The sequence below is a fragment of the Furipterus horrens genome, unplaced genomic scaffold (assembly GCF_987537825.1).
Source record: "Furipterus horrens unplaced genomic scaffold, mFurHor1.1.pri manual_scaffold_1, whole genome shotgun sequence".
Classification (NCBI taxonomy): domain Eukaryota; kingdom Metazoa; phylum Chordata; class Mammalia; order Chiroptera; family Furipteridae; genus Furipterus; species Furipterus horrens.
Genome location: NW_028327171.1, coordinates 60,251,913 through 60,270,590, shown reverse-complemented (window position 1 = coordinate 60,270,590; position 18,678 = coordinate 60,251,913). Strand labels below are relative to the sequence as shown.

The 18,678-nt window shown below is 36.4% G+C and overlaps 1 protein-coding gene across 2 annotated transcripts in view; it reads right to left on the bottom strand.

Moving 5' to 3' along the window:
* AGTR1 (angiotensin II receptor type 1) overlaps window positions 1-18,678 on the bottom strand; it is a 50,048-nt gene that overhangs the window by 24,774 nt on the left and 6,596 nt on the right. For both annotated transcript variants that reach the window (XM_090285134.1, XM_090285162.1), the window contains exon 2: window positions 14,334-14,418. The gene's annotated coding sequence lies outside the window, so the exon portion shown is untranslated. The remainder of the gene's footprint in view (window positions 1-14,333; window positions 14,419-18,678) is intronic.

Sequence of the window (18,678 nt, the reverse complement as noted above, 5' to 3'; positions counted from 1 at the left end):
GATAAAGAGATCAGTAAAAACCAAAAGTGTAATTAACAAAATAAACAGATGTCAGAGTCTCCTTGCTACTCCCCAGGTGGTCCTTCATGAGCAGCATCAGTGCCACCTGGGAGCTTCCTGCAATGCAATCTCAGGCCCCGCCCCACACCTACTGAATCATAATCTGCATTTCAACAAGATTCTCCAGGTGATGTGTGTATCCATTCACGTTTGGGAAGCACTAGTCTAGAGGGACGTTTAGTAATCATTTCAGCTTGTTCATGGACATAAGAGTTTATCCTTCAAGTAGCCTGGAGAGCCACCCCAATCACTGAGGCCCCTCCAGGGAAAGAAGGGTCCCAGTGAGGCAAAACTGTGTACCAGGAAAATTAAATCTGTTTCACATAACACAAATATTTGTCAGCCCCATTCCTATAATAAATGAATTGGATGTTAATCTTTAAGAGGAAACTCAATACAGATGCAGATTTCTTGCTGTGACTTTGGTTGGAAGGTCGTTGCTTATTTCAAAAGAATCAAGGAGCATTAAAAAGGATGGGAAGGAGTCCACCTTCCCTTGAGCCACATTCTTTTTGTTTTTTGTATAAAATGTGTGAATTTTACAATGTGAATAATTTTTACTAACCGTTTTTTCTCCTTAAAATGCAGGCACTTTTCTCACAATTTCCTTTCCTTGCAGAGGCTTTCAAACTGTTCAACCACTAGAGGTCTGTATTACCTATTTAAAAACATCATACCCAACAGGCTGAGAGTTTCAGCTCTCAGTATCAACACCTATTCTATGTTTTAAGATTGAAAATCTTTTAAAGACACAGCACCACAGAATAAAAATCACAACACTTTAGGAAATGGAGGAGAAAAACTAACTGTGGAAGAAAAGGGGCCACATATTAACCTGACAAGCTCAGGGGAGGCCTGCCAGGCAGCCTTACAAACTCAGACTGAAAGTAACCACACAAGACGGTCTGAAATGAACACTTATTAACTAAAAGCATTTCCTAGTGGGTAGTCCGGTCCTAGGCCCCTATCTTTTCCTAACAAAGGTAAATCTTTACCTTAACTGAGCCTGTCAGTTGCCTTTTTGTATCTAAGATAACCCACCTTTGGAATGTCAAAATATTTCCTTTATCCAGACCCCTCAGGGCACAATTTCCCACCAAAGCAGAGACCACTCCAGAGCCCCTCATTGTTATCTTGTTCTTCCCTTACCATCTCTATGTGCTATAAATGTTCATTGTTAACTGCAGTGGACCCACCAATGTAAAAGAAGGATGTGTCTCTCCATTTTACTTTTTATCCAGTCCCAGAGATTTCCTGGCTTTGCTCCCACCTCTCTAATCTATCACCGATTGATTTCATGGAACTCCCTACGTCCCCTCCTTTGATTGTTATGTATAAAATTAGGTGCTAAACTGCCATTCTTTGGAGCATTTCTCAGTCTATTGATATTTTGCTTCCCAGCAGTTGTCATCAGTTTGGCTCAAATAAACTTAGAGAATTTGAATATTTCTTATATTGACAAATAGAAACCCTTCCATTTTGAAGGGGACTGAGTCTCCACTATTATTGCTAGACACCTGAGCAAACCTCCATACTCTGAAACTCATAAATCAACATCCGGTCACAATCAGAGGAACAAAATTATTTTCTGCAAAACAGTTTTCACCAATGTATTTTAAGACCTCTATATTTTAACTTTAAATATTAAAACATTTATTTTCCCATTGCAACAAAAATGTTAAAGTAATTTAATTCTCAGTTTAGTTCATTTAAAACACCAATTGTACAATCTTTATGAGTGTTTTAAAATAAGATTTTCTTTTATTGGTCATCCAAGATTAGGTTAAAAATTAATGTTCTCTCAGGCTTACTTTACAAGGTTCTGCTATTTTATAAACTAATGCCTGAGCCTGGACTTGCCTGGTTAAAGCTGTAATAGAAATGATGATCGCTGGTGGTATCTACAGTTTCTTGGGCCTCCCAAGTTTTCACTGTGTTGCAGGTTCGCCCTGGCATCTTCACTGGAGTAGCCCATTTGGGTCGGCTCTCCGCCAGCACCACTGCAGGCTCGGAGCCCTCCAGAAATGTACACATGAGGTGTCCCGTTTACTGGACATCTGATTAATAACGATGAAACCATTCTTTCTGTAGCCTTATAGAGCAGGACTCCTAAACCATAGCACACTCATAAATTCACATATTTAATGGGTGAAAATATTACAGACATAAAAGCTATAATTTACTGAGTATTGCACCAGGGGTTTGGGATTCTGATGTTAGATTTTCATAGATTCTAATTATGCCTGCATTTGGAGTTAAGTGGCTTCATTTGTTGCCAGGCAAGGTGTAAGCTAAGAGGCTCCCTCCTTTTAAAAGGCATGATTGCATAATGTTTCTGGCCTGTAACGCCTCCAGAAACATAAGCAGGTCTAGTGTGGCTTCTCTCTCAGTCTGTCATTTTATTAAAACACAAGGATTTGCAAGTGTTATTTAGCAGATCAACTGGGTTCATTTCAAAGGCTAATTAATATTTAACAGAGAAGAAAATAACCCATCCCTATCCTTTTGAAAAGTGTTTTTGATGTGTTCACAGGCAAATTACCTAATGTTTTATATAGATCTCAAATCTAGGATTCCAGATAATTTTAGTAATGTCTTACCCTGCTTGTCTACATAATCGAAACGAGCAATTCTAAAGCAGAAGGAAACTAATTCCCAGTGTAATAATGTATAATACTGACCACATTATTTAGTTTTCATTTCCTGTTGCATTTCTGCATATGGCTGGTGGCATATGAATTAATAATTTTCTCACTGAAGTGTGACAGAAAAATATTTACTTTACCCAATCTTGAACATACATTTCAGAGCTCCTGATCTTCTATTATTAAAAGTATAGCTTATACTTGCATCCAATATCAGCATAAACCTATAATTAAATATTAAATTATATATATATGTATATGTTAATAATAGTGATAGCAAAGCATTTAATGAAGAACAGCAACAGGAATATCCCAGGCCCTGAAGAATCTGATGGGTTTTATCTGGGAGAGAAATGGCCACAACTAGGGTTTTGGAGTCAGTCCCAAATTCTAGTTTTGGACCTGGCATTGGTTAGCAATGTGGCCCCTTAGAAATGAAGCCAACTAGAGAACGTAGCCTGTAGGGTTTTTTGTTCATTTGTTTTTGTTTTTATGGTGGGTGAAGTGACTGATCCAGTGCCTGGCCTAGGAAATGTCCGCTTAGTAATGTTAGCTATGATTTTGTCTGATCCTTTGTGTCTATACTTATAAAATAACAATATAATACAATGGCAATAATCAGAGTTGCCTGTAAGTGTTGTTGTGAGAAGTAAGTAAGGTTATGTGTATGAAACAGTTCCTGGCACTGGTTGCTTCCCAGACTTGTCTCCCAAAGTTTTCACCCATAAAACTAGACTGATGGGTGGGAGAGTTTCCATTCCTGGATTTGAGATTTTTTTGTTTATTTCTTATTGAGTGAGAAGATTTGCCATTTACTTCTTTCTGATTTGTCATTTATTTCTTTCTGATCTGGATGATGACTTGAATGACTCTACTAGATTAAGAAGATAAAATATTGCATTGAAATAAGAGTCAACTAGAGAGAAATTATTTTCAGTGCAGTTAAAAAACTGAAGATTCTGTTCAACCTCAGGAAAAGGAAAAAAATAACATGACAGGGTTTAAGACGCTATTTCTAACCCTTTCATTTACCCTAGAAATTGTTTTCCCTGTACAGTATCTCTTTTCAGGAGAGATTTTTGTGGGAGAGGGATTTGAAGGAAGCTTTGACTAGCTTTTTACTAGGAACAGAATACTAATTCAATTTCAGTCATTATTTTAACTAACTTGTGTTTCCAATACTACAGAGATTTAGAATTAGAATTGCTGTATTTTGCAACGAACACTGCAGAGAACAAAGACCAGCTACTGACATATAACTAAAAAGGTTTTGTTCAGAGGAGAAGGACTATCCTTGGCAGCTTGGCCTTTATGTAGCAATTTCCAAGGACACCCTGGAGTTACAAGAGGTACATGCTTCCTGGAATTAGAGGCACTTGCCTGGGCAGAAGTCCACCTCAATTCAAACTAACTTTCATGTTTCTGTGTGAGAAAAGGAAATCCTCTCATTTAATGATATCTACTGCATATTCTAGCTCCTTGCAAGGCTGGTTTAATGGGATGTCAGTGATATGAGAGTTACTGGGAAATAAATTCCTGTCTAGTTATAAATAAATAACTGTACCATTAACTAGCCCTTTGACCTGGAGTTACACCAGAAGTTCTTTGGGAGTCATGTTTCAGTGTTTGTTTTTTTAAAAATTGATTTGAGAGAGAGAGAGAGGAAGGGTGGGGGGAGAGAGAGATGAGAGAGAGAGAGAGAGAGAGAGAGAGAGAGAGAATTGAGAAACATCAATCAGTTGCCTCCTGTACGTGTCCTGACCAGGGATCGAACCCATAGCTTAAGTATGTGCCCTGAGCAGGGATCAAACCTGCAAACTTTTGGTGTATGGGACGACGCTCCAACTAAGTGAGCCACCCAGCCAGAGCTCATGTTTCAGTTTAAAAGTCAGCTACACACTGGCAGTTAAGGACTGAAGCCCACTCTTTCTGTCAACTCAGCTCAACCCTGTTTCTAGGAGCCTCCTTATAGCACCACCTCTTTGGAAACCAAACCAGCATTTCCACTAAAACTCTCCACATGTGCCAATGTACAGAAATGTTTACTGTAGCATTGTTTACCAGCCACTGAGTATTGTTTTTCCAGAATAAAGAAAGTTGCATTTTCCCTCCTCATTCTGTTCATGATCACTTCTCATTGTTACTTTCAGGGCAGTGTCTCATGGAGGCCTGTAAAGCAGTTACAGGGATAAGCATGACGTCACAGATGGTTGTCTTTGCCTTGGCCCCATCTGCTAGAAATAGTAACTACGGACTTTGCCTAAGCTGGTAGGAGAGAAGCTTAGAAAATCAAATTATCAGGAGAGAATCTATTAGTCTTAATTTTCTTGTTTCCAACCTGCAAATACAAATTGTTAAATATGCCTGTTACCTAATCCTCATTAGGAAATCTTGAAGAATACCAGGACAGGAAAAAACAAAAAAGCACAGAGATTATGAGAAAACACCAACACTAAAACATAACACAGAATCAGGATTGTTCCTTCTCATTCAGACTATCTTATATGTTTAGAGTTGGTTGAGTTTGAAATTTTCCATTAAATAATTTTATTCCTAGTTTTATGTGGATGAATGCCATATATACAATCCCAAATATATCTTTTTGTTTAGAATTCTCTTTTTTTGGATATCATGACAAAATAATTTAAATGGAATAATGAGTATATGAAATCACTTTACATTCAGTGGTATCCCTAGTACTTATAAAGTTCATTGATGTATTTGTCTAAGAATAAGAATTATTAAAAATAATCTAATGCCAAGGTCATGCACCCCTAACTCTTTATTACTTGACGAGTTTTATTTTAAGGCCCGGAGACATGGGATTCCAAGTCAGTGATAGGCAACGTGTTTGTGAAATATACCAAAGGCACTAAACAAATCAGTTGGGTGTTCAGAAGGAACCGACATCAAATAAAGGTTTCTATGGTTAGAGTTTGAGTTATAGCCACAGAACTGACCACTGGGGATTGAATCATAGACCTGACTTTAAAATTCCTAGTTTTGGAAATGTTTCACTATAGTTCAAAGTATTTTAAGTTTTAAAAACATTTAGGTTTTAAAATTCTATTTGTTTCCCCTCTTCCAGCATCCATTCTAATGTCTCTAGTTCCTACCAGTTCTTTCATCCCCTTCAATACCAGATCACTCTTATCCCTTCTTTTTTGTTTTTAACTTCTTTGTGATTTCTAAGAATACTGGCCTATTTGCTGTGCCTTGAATATACTGACACAGTACTGCCTCATGACCTTTGCATTTGTTCTACTCTCTGCCTAGAGCAATCTTTCCCCAGGGTCCATTGAGTGCCCTCCTTCCTGCTAAGGAGGTTTTCTCTAAACACCTATTTAAAACTGCCCTTTTCCTGTCACTCACTGCTCCTGCATTCTATTCCCGTCCTCCACGCCACCCAATATACTGTATTGTATAGTCTACTTGCTTGTTTCTCTGTCCATGTGCCCTAGAACATAAGTTCTGAGACATGGTTTTTTGTCTGCTTTGCTCATGCTTTGTCCTTGTGCTGAACACAGTGACTGACACATAGGTGTCCAACAAAAATACTTACTGGGTTACAACAGAATCTGTTGCAAACTGCAGCTCTAGCCAGGAATAACTTGTATTTAATATAATTCTCATTCAGGATTCTTCCTCTCATGACCTTTCTTTGATATTCCTATTTTAGAGTAAAAGAGACTTTTGGATTATCCCCCACCCTTTCAATAACAAACTTTTAGGTTATGAAAGTTGCAAAATGAAATGTCATCAGGATTTGGGCAGGTAAATAAATGTGTGAAACACCCAGTATAAGGCATTAGGGAATGGTGGGGTCTGTGATAAATAGGAAGTTCATTTACAACCCTACTTAAAGGCATTCAGATGAAAAACAAAATTTAAATCACAGGTCTTTGTGAGGAAAACCTACGTACCTCTGGTTTCAAAGGCCGACTTTAGCTGTCAGTTTGTGGCCAATAGGGTCAGAAAGACAGTTGCTAAGTCACAATGGTTTTTCTAACTTCTTTTCAACCATATACTCAGGCTTGGGAATATGTGCATGGCTCCGCATTAGGACAGAAATACTCAGCTGATCAAATCTAATTACATTTGCTTTCCAACTAAATTGTATATCACTCTCCCCTCTTGTGAGAGACATGGCCCCTCTTGGGTCTTCAGCATATGATTATTGCAAACCTAATTAATTTGCAACATTTCATTAATAAAGTTAACTAAAACTAATTATACATATTGAATAAAAGTTTCCTGTGAAATAAATTATTCTATTTAGCTTAAGGGTTCTTAATTGTTAGAATGAATTGCTGAGGAGGATTGCAGAATTACTTTCTCTTGGGATGTTTATATATATAATATAATATATATACATATATAAATCTAGCCAATATGGATTGATGGATGATGACACGAGAGAAACGAAAAAAAATTTTTTTAAATTAAATACAAAAGTTGAAGATATCAAAACATCTTTCTAAGAAGATAAAAATCACAAAATTGGTTACATAGATCACTTTATTTTAAGATGTCAAATTAGGTCTGTTAAATTTGTCATATCTTAAGAAAGCTAAAATAAAATTTTAAATTTATTGACATTTATTGTTTTATTCATAGTATAACTTTTCTTTTACTTAATTGGTGCATATTCCATTTCTCATTCTTTAATTCAGATGGTATATTTTGTCTAATTTATTCATCAAATTAAATCCAAATTCTAGCAGAAATACAGGAAGAGCTACTACTACTTCAGTTGCCCCAAACCAAAATGATGCAGGGTGGCCTAAAACTTCCCACAGGGCCATTTCCAATGTTCCTTTTTTGTTCATTTGGGTATATATAAACATGCTCTATGTAAAATAATGACTAGCATTCACTAATGGTTCAGAGTGGAATAAAAGATAGTTAGTCCATTAATGTAACATATATCACAGGAGAAGCTATGGTAATCAATGACTCTAATTTGCCTTGTTAAGAAAGACACTCAGTTGTTTTATCTCTCTGCTCTGTATAATGACTCCACTAGCAGAATCGCTTTTCTTCCTTTTTGACCTGGGAGCATCACTGAAGAGCCAAGGTCCAATCTCTGGGTCAAGAGAGAGTCTTTAGTTACTGCCTGATTTTATCTGCAGCAGCTGTTTGCTTTCTGTGGTGGCCTGTGCTGTGTGCACAAGTATCTCAGCTTCGCCTGGCTGAGAGGAGAAGGAAGGCTGCTCCTGACTGGATGTTGGACTTGTGGTATGACATTGTTCCTGTATCCCAGGGCCCTTGGGATGAGTCTAGAATTTGTTTAAATTCTGGAAAGGTGCCAAAGACCTAGTTCTAGATAACTGGTTACCTTCTGCCAGGTAGGCACTGTATTATTACATTTGTAAGACGTCCTATACTTTTCTGGAATTTAAAAAAATTACTCTTAAATGTCTAAATCTTCTTAAACATTTTAAAGAGAATGAATGACTAGTTGAAGGGAGAGGATGACACTTTTGGTATTAGACAAAAGTTCTTTCTGCCAACAAAACAGAGCCTTTTTGTTTAAAGCCTAATTCTCTGAGCTCTTTTAATTGTTAAAAATATTAACAGTAATATAATTTAAATTAGTCTCCTACATAGATATGTGCTAAGCATATCTACCTATCTTATTCAAACCTAGTAACAATGTTTATGTAGAATAATAAGTTATTTGGAGTACACTTTATAAAAAATATATAATTTTGTTTATTGAAAAAACATTCCACAAATTGCTAATGTTTATTTTGTCTTTTTTTCATTAGTAAGACTCTAAGATTCGTACCTGACAATAACAAATTGGGTTCAAACTTATATTATTTATGATTTCATTGAAAAATGATACTATTCAACGTGTAAATGCAATATTGGCCAAATATTTATATACCTTTCTCACAGACGGTTATATAGCTATTTCAATTTCTCGATGCTTCAATGACTCAAAGAAAAATTTTTTTTAAATTTTTTGCCTTGTGCAATATCCACCTATTAGTCCAGGAGCCAAATGTAATTGAACTAGTAGGTATGAGTGATTGGGAAGTAATCAAGACTGATGTTTTAATAATGGGATCATATTCGTGGAAAATGGTAATGGAGAACTTTAAGAATATACTATTAAAGGGGGTGATTATATAAATTAATATTAAAAACAAACTACTGTTAGTTGTGATACACATACTCTGTAAATAAAAATGAAAACTTCTAATATCTTGTACATTTCCATAAAAAAAGAAGAAATAAGTGGTCTAAGATTTATTCTGCTTAGCACTCCAAGTGCCTAAAAAACATTAATCAGCTTTAGCCACTACCACTGTGTCACATCTACAATTGTAGAAAAATATTTTATAGAAAATTAATAGTAGGAAAAAAAATTGGCCTTTGAAAATGCTCCCACATCTTTTTTAGTGCTTCTTACTCAGAGATGTCAAAGACAAAGGTTAAAAAAAAGCCAATAGCCATATATTAGCTCAATATAACTGTGTATACCTCTCTTCACAAGTTTTAAGAAAACAAAATCCTATGACTTTAGAAAAGTATATAAAATATTTTTTATCTTTAAAAATAAGATTTATTGAAGTATAATCTATATACAGTAAATTCACCCTTTTAAGGTGTACATTTTTATGAGTTCTGATAAATGCATCCAATTGTGTAATGACAACTACAGTCAATATACAGTGTATTTTCAACACCCCTGCAAAATTCCCTTGCACCCTTGTCCCCCCCTCCCAACCCCAGCACTTGGAAGTCATTGATTGATTTCTGTCCCAATAGCTTTGCCTTTTCCAGACTGTCATATAAATGGAATCACGTAGCATGTAGCATATTTTGTCTGCTTTTTTCACTTGGTGTAATCCTGGTTTGCTTCTTTTCATTGCTGAGTGACATTTTATTGTATGGATGAAGCACAGTTTCTTTTTTTCATTTCCCTGTCGGTGGATGTTCAAATTGTTCCTAGTTTTTGGTAATTATGAAAGAAGGTGTTATAAACATCCACATTCAGGCCTTTGTGTGAACATGTATTTTCATGTTTCCTAGGTAAATACTTGAAAGTAGAGAAGGTGGCTTAATAAGCAAAGTTTACAAGAAATTGCCAAACTTGTTTCCCCAATTGGCTCTACTTAAGAAGCTAGAACTATACGAAAGTGTATGCAGGTGAAGAAACCTAATTCTCATTAAGCACAGATTTATTTTTATTTTATATCCAATTGTAATAGGTTTAGTTAGCAGATTTTTTTAAGCCCACAATGAACTAGAAACAGTAAGCTAGAAGGCCTTAGGGGTAGTTGTTAGCAACTGGAAGCAGCCAAAAATGATATTCACTAATATGGCTATACTTACTTATTTAAAAACAAACAAACAAACAAACAAAACGGCAGGAACCTACAGGTCTGAAATTTTTTGATATGATAAATTCTATCTGCCAAGTTCCCCAACATGTCTGTATATTAGAATTACTTGGGAATATTTTAAAAGTTTCAGAGCCCAAGCTACCCCCCCAAATGAATAAATCACAAATCTGGGGGACAGCACAGACATCAGAATTTTTTTAAAACTCCTTGGATCATGGCAGTGTGTAGACAAGTTTGGAACCACACCCTAGAAGCATACAAGGATGAAATCAAAGGAGCGTGGACTTGGAGCCAGGGGACTGCCTGCATGGCTCTGGGTAAGCCCCAGCTGTCCTGGCTTCAGGGCTGTCTTCTCTATAATCAGAGGTTCCAGGTGGGTGAACTCCAAGATGCTTCTGCATTAAAATTAGATGGTTCTAGGTATCATTAGATTGGTAACGGTTATGCTTAGGAGACTCCATTTCCCAAGGAATGCTGGCTCTAAACTGAATGGTTTCCTTCAGGGACTTCTTGAAAATAATTTTGTTCACATGACATTTTTGTTCTGTATATTTAGATATATTTGTTTTCTCTTAAATGGTATTGATGTATGTTTCTAAAAACAATTCAGGCATATGATGCAGTTTTTTGATTACTGAGGGTAACTTCTTTTAATAAACCTTATTTAAATAAAACCCAAAAACTTCTAGTACTTCTCAAAAAGAATTCTTTGTATAGCAGTTGTGAAACTTCTCAGCTAATTTTAGAGCTGGTCTAAGGAGCTAAGGCATCTAGGTTATATTTTTTTAAATGTTACTCCGTTTGCCAAGTGTGTAGGAACTTGGGACACTTAGAGGGAATTCAAAGCTGAGCAGGTCCCACACAGGTCAGAGTTTTCGTGTGCTCATTTTAGTGCACCAGTGTATGTCAGTGCCGTTGTTACTGATTGGATTGTGAGAAAATTCGATATTGAAGACCCTTAGGTGTCATTTCATGAAATACTTAATTTCATGTATTTGCATATGCAAATAAACAAGAAAAAAGAAAAGGGGGCCTATGTAAACTATACACCAGATAACCTACCACTGAGAAAACTGGAATTTAAAAATGATTTTAAATTTTCAAATAAGTTTAAGACAGCATACAACCTTCTTACTAACAGAAGTCTGCTGCTTTATTAATAAATTTGCTTATAGTATTATACAATAGAACTTTCATGATGATAGAAATGCTCTATATCTGTTCTGCCCACTGTGTAGCCACTAACTACATGTGTCTATTGAGCACTTGAAATGTAGCTAATATTAGGTTGGCCAAAAAGTCCATTTAGTTTTTTCTGTAAAATAAAAGATATATTTTAAAATTTTTCACCAATAACTTTATTGATTTGGATATTCTGAGTATGTCAGCTATGTCTCGCTATTGGCTTCTAGTGGGTAGAGGGCAAGAGTGCTGCTAAACATCTTCCAATGCATAAGACAGCAAAGAGTCATTTGGCCAAAATGTCAATAGTACCAAGGAACTTCGCAAACCACTTTTTACATGTTCAATCAGTCACAACACCTTCCCCATACACTGTACAAATATTCTTTGGTGTTTCAGTTGCATTTTTATCTTTCTTGAAATAATAAAGTATAATCTTGCATATTTTCTCCCATCTTTAATATTAAAATGAATGGACAAAAATTCACCAATTTTAATAAGTTTTTAAAAAATACATGCTGATATGACAGCTGTGACAATACAATCTAAGAAAACTGTTTTGAATGAAGTTAAAGACAACTAAGTACTATTAGAGCCATTGGGTGGAAAAAACTAAATGTGCTTTTTAGCCAACCCAATACATCTGAGGAACTGAATTTTTAATTTCATTTAATTATAATTAATTCATCTTTAAATTAAAATAGCTATATATGACAAATGGCAACCACATTGGACAGTGCCAGTATATAGACTTTAAGCCACTGAATATAATATGGTCTTTATTCTTTTAAATGTCCTAATCAGGTTTTTCCCATATTCATAAGTAGATTTCAACCTGAATTCTTTTGCTCCTATAAAACAAGGTTTGAAATGCTGTTTACATGCTGTTTACACATTACTGGTTTAAATCAATAAAAGATCAGAGTTCTGTAGTTAGTTAAAGGGACATTACAAAGTTCAAAAGGTCCTCCTGAATACACTTTTTGTATTTCAATATAATGCCCAGGGATTAGAATGGGGTCTTGGAGATGATCTAACAGGAAACTGAAGGCAAAGTTGCTTGTTAGTGGCAGAATTGGTATAGTATCAATTTTTTAACAAACAAAAAATAACATAGCCCTGACTAGTGCGGCTCAGTTGGTTGGGCATCAGCCTGTAAAGCGAAGGGTCATGGGTTTAATTCCTGGTCAGGGCACATGCTTGGGTTGTGGGTTTGGTCCAGGTCGGGGTGCATACAAGAGGCAACCAATGAATGTTTCTCTTTCATAAGGATGTTTCTCTTCCTCTCTTTCTCCCTCCCTTTCCCTCTTTCTATAAACAAACAGACCAATTTAAAAAATCTTTAAAAAACTTAGAATTAACCATGTTTTGCTTCTTCATCAGAAACTTAAAAGTTTGAAAAAGTTTAAAATTTTGCATGATGTTTTCTTCAGTGTTTTTCTATTTGTACACAAAATGTCATATTTTGGAAGTTTTGCTACAAATGTGTGAATGTTAGAAGCTGAGGGCTTCCAAAATGTAGAAGGGTAGATGGTCCATTTCCAGCATGAAGCCCCATGTTACTGTCCTGCTTCTTTCACTGCAAGGCTGATGTGTTATTATGGACTAAAAGCACCTTGTTTGGTCTCCTAGGAAGTAAAATAAAGCTTCCTGTCTTAGTGTCTTCCTAAGTAGGCCATAAATTTTAAGCACTTTTTCCAGAGTTCATTTTTTTGCTAAAAACGCAGGTAGTTCAGCTTCCTAGACTTAACTACACATCAAAAAAAAAAAAGAAAAAAGAAAAGAAAAAGAAAAAGAAAAAGAAAGAAACCTCTAAAGATTTACAGTACTAGAACTCTGTGGAATGTGACTATTTTCATCTCCAATATTAAAGCAGTACTAAATAGTTTCCTAATGCCACGCAGAGTACCGTCCAGCAAGTGTTTTCTACTTGCAAATTGAACAAATAATAAAGTCACCTTAACATTTGTCTACTCACCCACCAGTTATCTTCTACTCTGATAAAATGAAATCACATATATTCAGAAGGGGGAAGCTACTCTTTTCATTCTCCCTGGAGGGATTAGGGAGTGTGTCCCCTGTTATTTTGGGCTGAGGTTTTTTTTTTTTTTAAATCCTTACCCAAGGATATGTTCATTGATTTTTAGGGAGAATAAGAGAAGAGGAGAGGGTCAGGAAGAGAGAGAGAGAAAGGGGACGGAGGAAGGGAGAAAGAGAGAGAGAGAGAGAGAGAGAGACAGACAGACAGACAGACAGACATCGATCAGTTGCCTCCCGTAAGCGCCTGGACCAGGAATTGAACCAGCAATTTAGGTATGTGTCCTGACCAGGAACTGAACCGCAACCTGCCCAGGCGAGCTGAGTTTTTATCTTGCAAGCTGGATAAATTCAGGGTTTTATTTTTATTTTTAAATATTTTTGTGAAGCCCATGTAACAGGAACTGGACCAACAAGGAGTCACAGCTGCCCTTTCAGGCTCTCAGTACAATGCCCCGGTGCGTGTCTCCTCGGACTCATGCCTACCACGGGGTTAGACTGCATGGGGATTAAAGGTGCCTCTATCTCCAGTTTCAAGAGTGCCATTTTTCCTATATCTTAATGGAGTAAAGGAGACGTTTGTAATAACGAGACTGAGCAATGTGGGTTTTCAGAAGGTGAGAAGGTCAAGTTTTAAGGTTTTTGAGCTTCCAGAATAAGTGCTGGGGCAAATCTCCCACCCCGTGGCTGTGAGAGAACACGTCGTTCTTCTCTGAGGGCTCCTGAAGCCCTGTACTGTGCGGCATGGACAGCATTGCTCAGAGCCGTCACCCACGCCACGGGGAGACCCTCGTCACAGGAACTGCAAATCTCTCACATGGTTTAACATCCACGTATATATGGATATCTTGGTAATTCTGACACCATTTACACATATATACAAGTTCTTAAGCTGTATATTGGAAGGGATGGGGTAAGACTGGAATTTCCTTTTTTCCTGCTCCCTCTCCTTCTGTCACTGGACAAGACCATGTGTGGCTTCTTGTGCTACCTCCACTCTTGACACATTACAAGAGACGCCTGATGGATACAGTGCTGTAGGTGTATTTACCTGAATGCAGAGCTTCTGGAGTGGTGTCAGTAACTTATTCAGATAAAAACCCAGCCATTTTAGACCAGTTTATGACGTATCAAATCTGGAAAGAAAAAGATTAGTGTGAGTCACTGAATATGGCCATCTTTTTTATTTTTTAATTTACAGATTAACATTACATCTTATGAATGTCTTTGAAGGGAATGAAACCATCTGGTCCCCATCAAGGACATATTTTTCCTTATATAGAGTTAGGCTGCAAAAAGGGCTATGTTATCAGGGGACCTAATCTTCCTCTGCTTCTCGACAACACCTTCCCCTATACCCAGTAGTTACACACTAGAGAATAAATAGAATATTTTTGGGAAAAATAGTGCAATTTTATTTTTAGGCAGTTATGTGGACATAACTACTAAATATAATAAATATAGTAGATGAGATTTTTTACTTATGAATCTAGTTAAACTTTGATAAATGATTATTTTAATATAAAGCTTATACAAGTGTTATTGAACCATGGCTTTAAAAATGTCATTTTAAAAGATCTTTGTAACTCAGAGAAGTAATAGCTGCATGGGATATAAATGTCAAGTTGCCGATGAGTATCATGTAAAAGTACATGTCCCCTAGCCCTCTCTAATTGTTTCTCTGGATCTACTTCCCAGAGCTACTTCCTGCTAATAGTTTCTTATATATCCTTTTAGGGCTTTAAAAAAAATGTATTTACATGCATATAAATATGTGTATCCATGTTTTTTCATTTTACATATCATACTAACACATTATTCTACTCTTTGCTTTATTACTTTTTAACTTAAGAATATGACTAGCAGAACTTTCTAAATCAGTATATGTAAATATACCTCATTTTGATGCATATACTCATTATTGCACAATTCATTTTAGTGATAAATGATAACTTACTTAACCAGCTCACTATTAATGGACCTTAATGTTCTTTTCTTTTTTTTCAGTTTCCCTTTTAGGCTGTTTTAAAAAATTACCTCCATGATCATATGTATACATATGCATTTTTGTACTTATTTAAATATACACTGTACTTATTTGAATAATTAGAGACAAATTGTTTGTACACTCTAAGTTTTTGAAAGATACTTACAAAATGCCTTCTGTATTTATGATACCAAAAATCTGGCTTTTATCAAATCTTAATTTTTTCCCCCCTTAGCATAAGTAAAAAAGCATGTATTTGCTTTGATTTGCATTTCTTTAGTTATGAAAGAGATTGAGCTTCTTTTCACTTTTGTATTTTATGTAGTTATTCTTCTACAAGTTTGCCCAGTCATAGCTTTTGCTCATTTTTAAAATTGTTTGTTCATTGTTTCTTATTTTAAAGAGCTCATGTTATGTTAAGGAAACTGGCATTTTACATGTAATGTGTGGCAAATTGCTTTTCCAAGTTCCTGTTTATCTTCTTCTTTGGTTTATGGTGTTTTTCTACAAAGCCATTAATTTTTCTTTTTTTATGCAGCCAACTTTATCAATGTTTTTATTATGGATTTGGGGTTATTTTATGTAAGATTTTTTAAAGCTGAATAAGTTCTTTTTTAAAAAAACACACATCAACGTTACTAAGGCATTGTTGTACGGGAGAATTTTGGCATTAAAAGGATCTATTTTTAGATCCCTATTTCTTGGTGGTTTTGTTGTTATAGCAAAAGAAGTTTCCCATAAGATGATTTATCCTACAAAATATGACTATGGTGTGAATTCTTTAAAACCTTGTATGTCTCTAGTGTATCTTTATGGGGTAAAAATTAGAGACAGGGTCAGATTTATCAGTATCATTCTTCAGAGAGTTAATAATAGTGGTTGTCTAAGATCTGAAATCTAGAGTGGGCGAGGAGGAGAGTAATAGAAATTCCAAGACAAACAGAAAGTAAGAAGTATAAAAGTAATAGAGGTTTTTATTGGAAATTTTAAAAGCATGTGAAAAAAAAAGAAAAGAAAAAAGTCACTTTTGATCTTAGCCTTGATCTTAACCCTCAAGAGTGTTTAAGATTTGTTAAATATTTTTCCTAGTTTTTGTTATCTGTTCTACAAATATGTAAGCATTTAAAAATATATCAGTGATTTTACTCACAAGTTGTGCCAATATATCTAAATTATTTTCATTATAACACCAATAACCCAACTAAGACCTTAATGGCACCTTGATAAGAATCTACCAAAAATATACACACACTGGATCATACTCAGGATTTATGTTTTAGACATTGCTTTATTCACTTATGATTACCTTTCTTTGTCATTAAATATTTTAAAATATATCGTATTAAATATAATCTTTATATAAGTATATTATGGCCATATAATGTTCTATCATATAGCTTAACATAACGGGAATTTAAAAGAATAGAGATAGATTTGTGTTTTTCTCAAAAAGTTATTCTGTTAACTCAGCAGAATAAACACCTGGATGCATTCAAGAAATCATTATTTAGTGATTGCATCAGATTATTTTTCATCCATGATAAAAGTGGCTGAAATTAATTGTTGAAGATTAAAAGCTGGAGACATCATGGTATAATGCATTTTATGTGAAGTGATATAATTTGATTTGAAAGAGATTATTAAAACTGGGCTAATGGAACATTCTTGTTCTAGTGGTATAACATGTAAATTTAAAATCTTGTAAAATGCGGACTTCCGGCCAAGATGGAGGCTTAGACGGACACGCTAGGTCTCCCTCTACAACTATAGTGGAATACAACTACTTCAAAACAAAGGATAACTAGAAATTCCAGAAAATAAAGCTACACGGAAGCCCAACATATGAAGTTATAAACCAGCGGTGCCATTTGGGCAGGTAAGAGTTAAAGAAGGCAAAGCTGCTTGCGGAGCGGCGGGGCGGGGCGGCGAAAAATCCTGGAGGCACTCAAGCCCCTGGCAGTGCGCGACCCCGGCGCCGGGGAGAGCGGCCGCCGCATCGCCTTGAACAGTGAGGCCCAGGGGGGCGGGAGGACGGATCCCGGTCTCCTAGCTGAATAACTGTGTGAATCCATCTTGGACCCCCGCCCCCAAAGAAAGCACCACAGGGCTGCGAAATAGGTCGCGCGCCTGCCGGTCGCTGATTTGTGACGCGTACGCAGGCACTGCCCCCTGCTCCCGACAGCCAGCCCAGGAAAACAAAACGCATCTGTCAAAATGAGGCAGGCAACTTTAGAAATACCGGTAACACAACTCACCAGACAGCAGATAGAGAACCTGACAGATGAACAGATAAGAAACCTGTCAGAGGCTCAGTTCTGGGCCATTGTTATCAGGTGGCTTACAGAATTCACAAAAGAGCAGGAAAAAGATATGAAAGAAGCGAAAAACTTTCATAACGAAAGGAACAAAACCACATATGAGACAGATGGTGAGGAATCCAGAGTCCATTTCAACAAACTGGAATATGGAGAAGAAACTAGCAGTCAACCAATGCAGCGAGAGGAAATGGGAAGCAACAATGAGAGGATCAGAAACCTCTGGGACAGCTATAAAAGGCCCAACATAAGAATCATTGGTTTGCCAGAGAATGAGGAAGATGAACTAGAACTTGAAAAATTGAGTGAAAATATAATAAAGGAGAACTTCCCAGACTTGGGGAAGGGAATAGACTTGCAGGTCCAAGAAGCAAGGAGAGTTCCCAAGAGACTGGACCCAGCGAGAACCACTCCAAGACACATTATAATCAAAATGTCAAAAATTAAAGATAAAGAGAGAATCTTAAAAGCAGCAAGAGAGAAGAAAAGAATTATGTACAAAGGGGTCCCAATTAGACTATCAGCTGACTTCTCAAGGGAAACCCTACAGACAAGAAGGAACTGGCAAGAAATATTCAAAGTAATGAAAATCCAAAACCTACAACCACGAATACTCTATCCAGCGAAATTGTCATTCAGAATAGAAGGACAGAGAAAGTGTTTCCAGGACAAAATAAAACTGAAAGAGTTCATTAGATCCAAACCACTGTTATATGAGAAGTTAAAGGGACTGGTTTAAAAAACAGAAGCTAGGGAGATGAAACAAAGGCAAACGAAACAGGCAACGAGAGTGGAAAAGGAACTGTGGGTAAGGGAAATATAGTGGGGGGAGGTCAACAGGGAGGGGGAGTGGGGAGAGGGAGGGAGATGATATAGGAATTGGAGATCATGGTAGGAGGGAATGGAATAGATGGAGAGAGGTTGGGAGGAACTGTAAGCACAACTAATGGACATAATCTAAAAGGGGGGGACAACTGGAGGGAGGGGGCCACCGGGTGGAGGGGAGCAGAGGGAAGGGAAAGTGGCACAAATGTAATATTTTAATCAATAAAACACATTAAATCTTAAAAAAAAAAAAAAAAAAAAATCTTGTA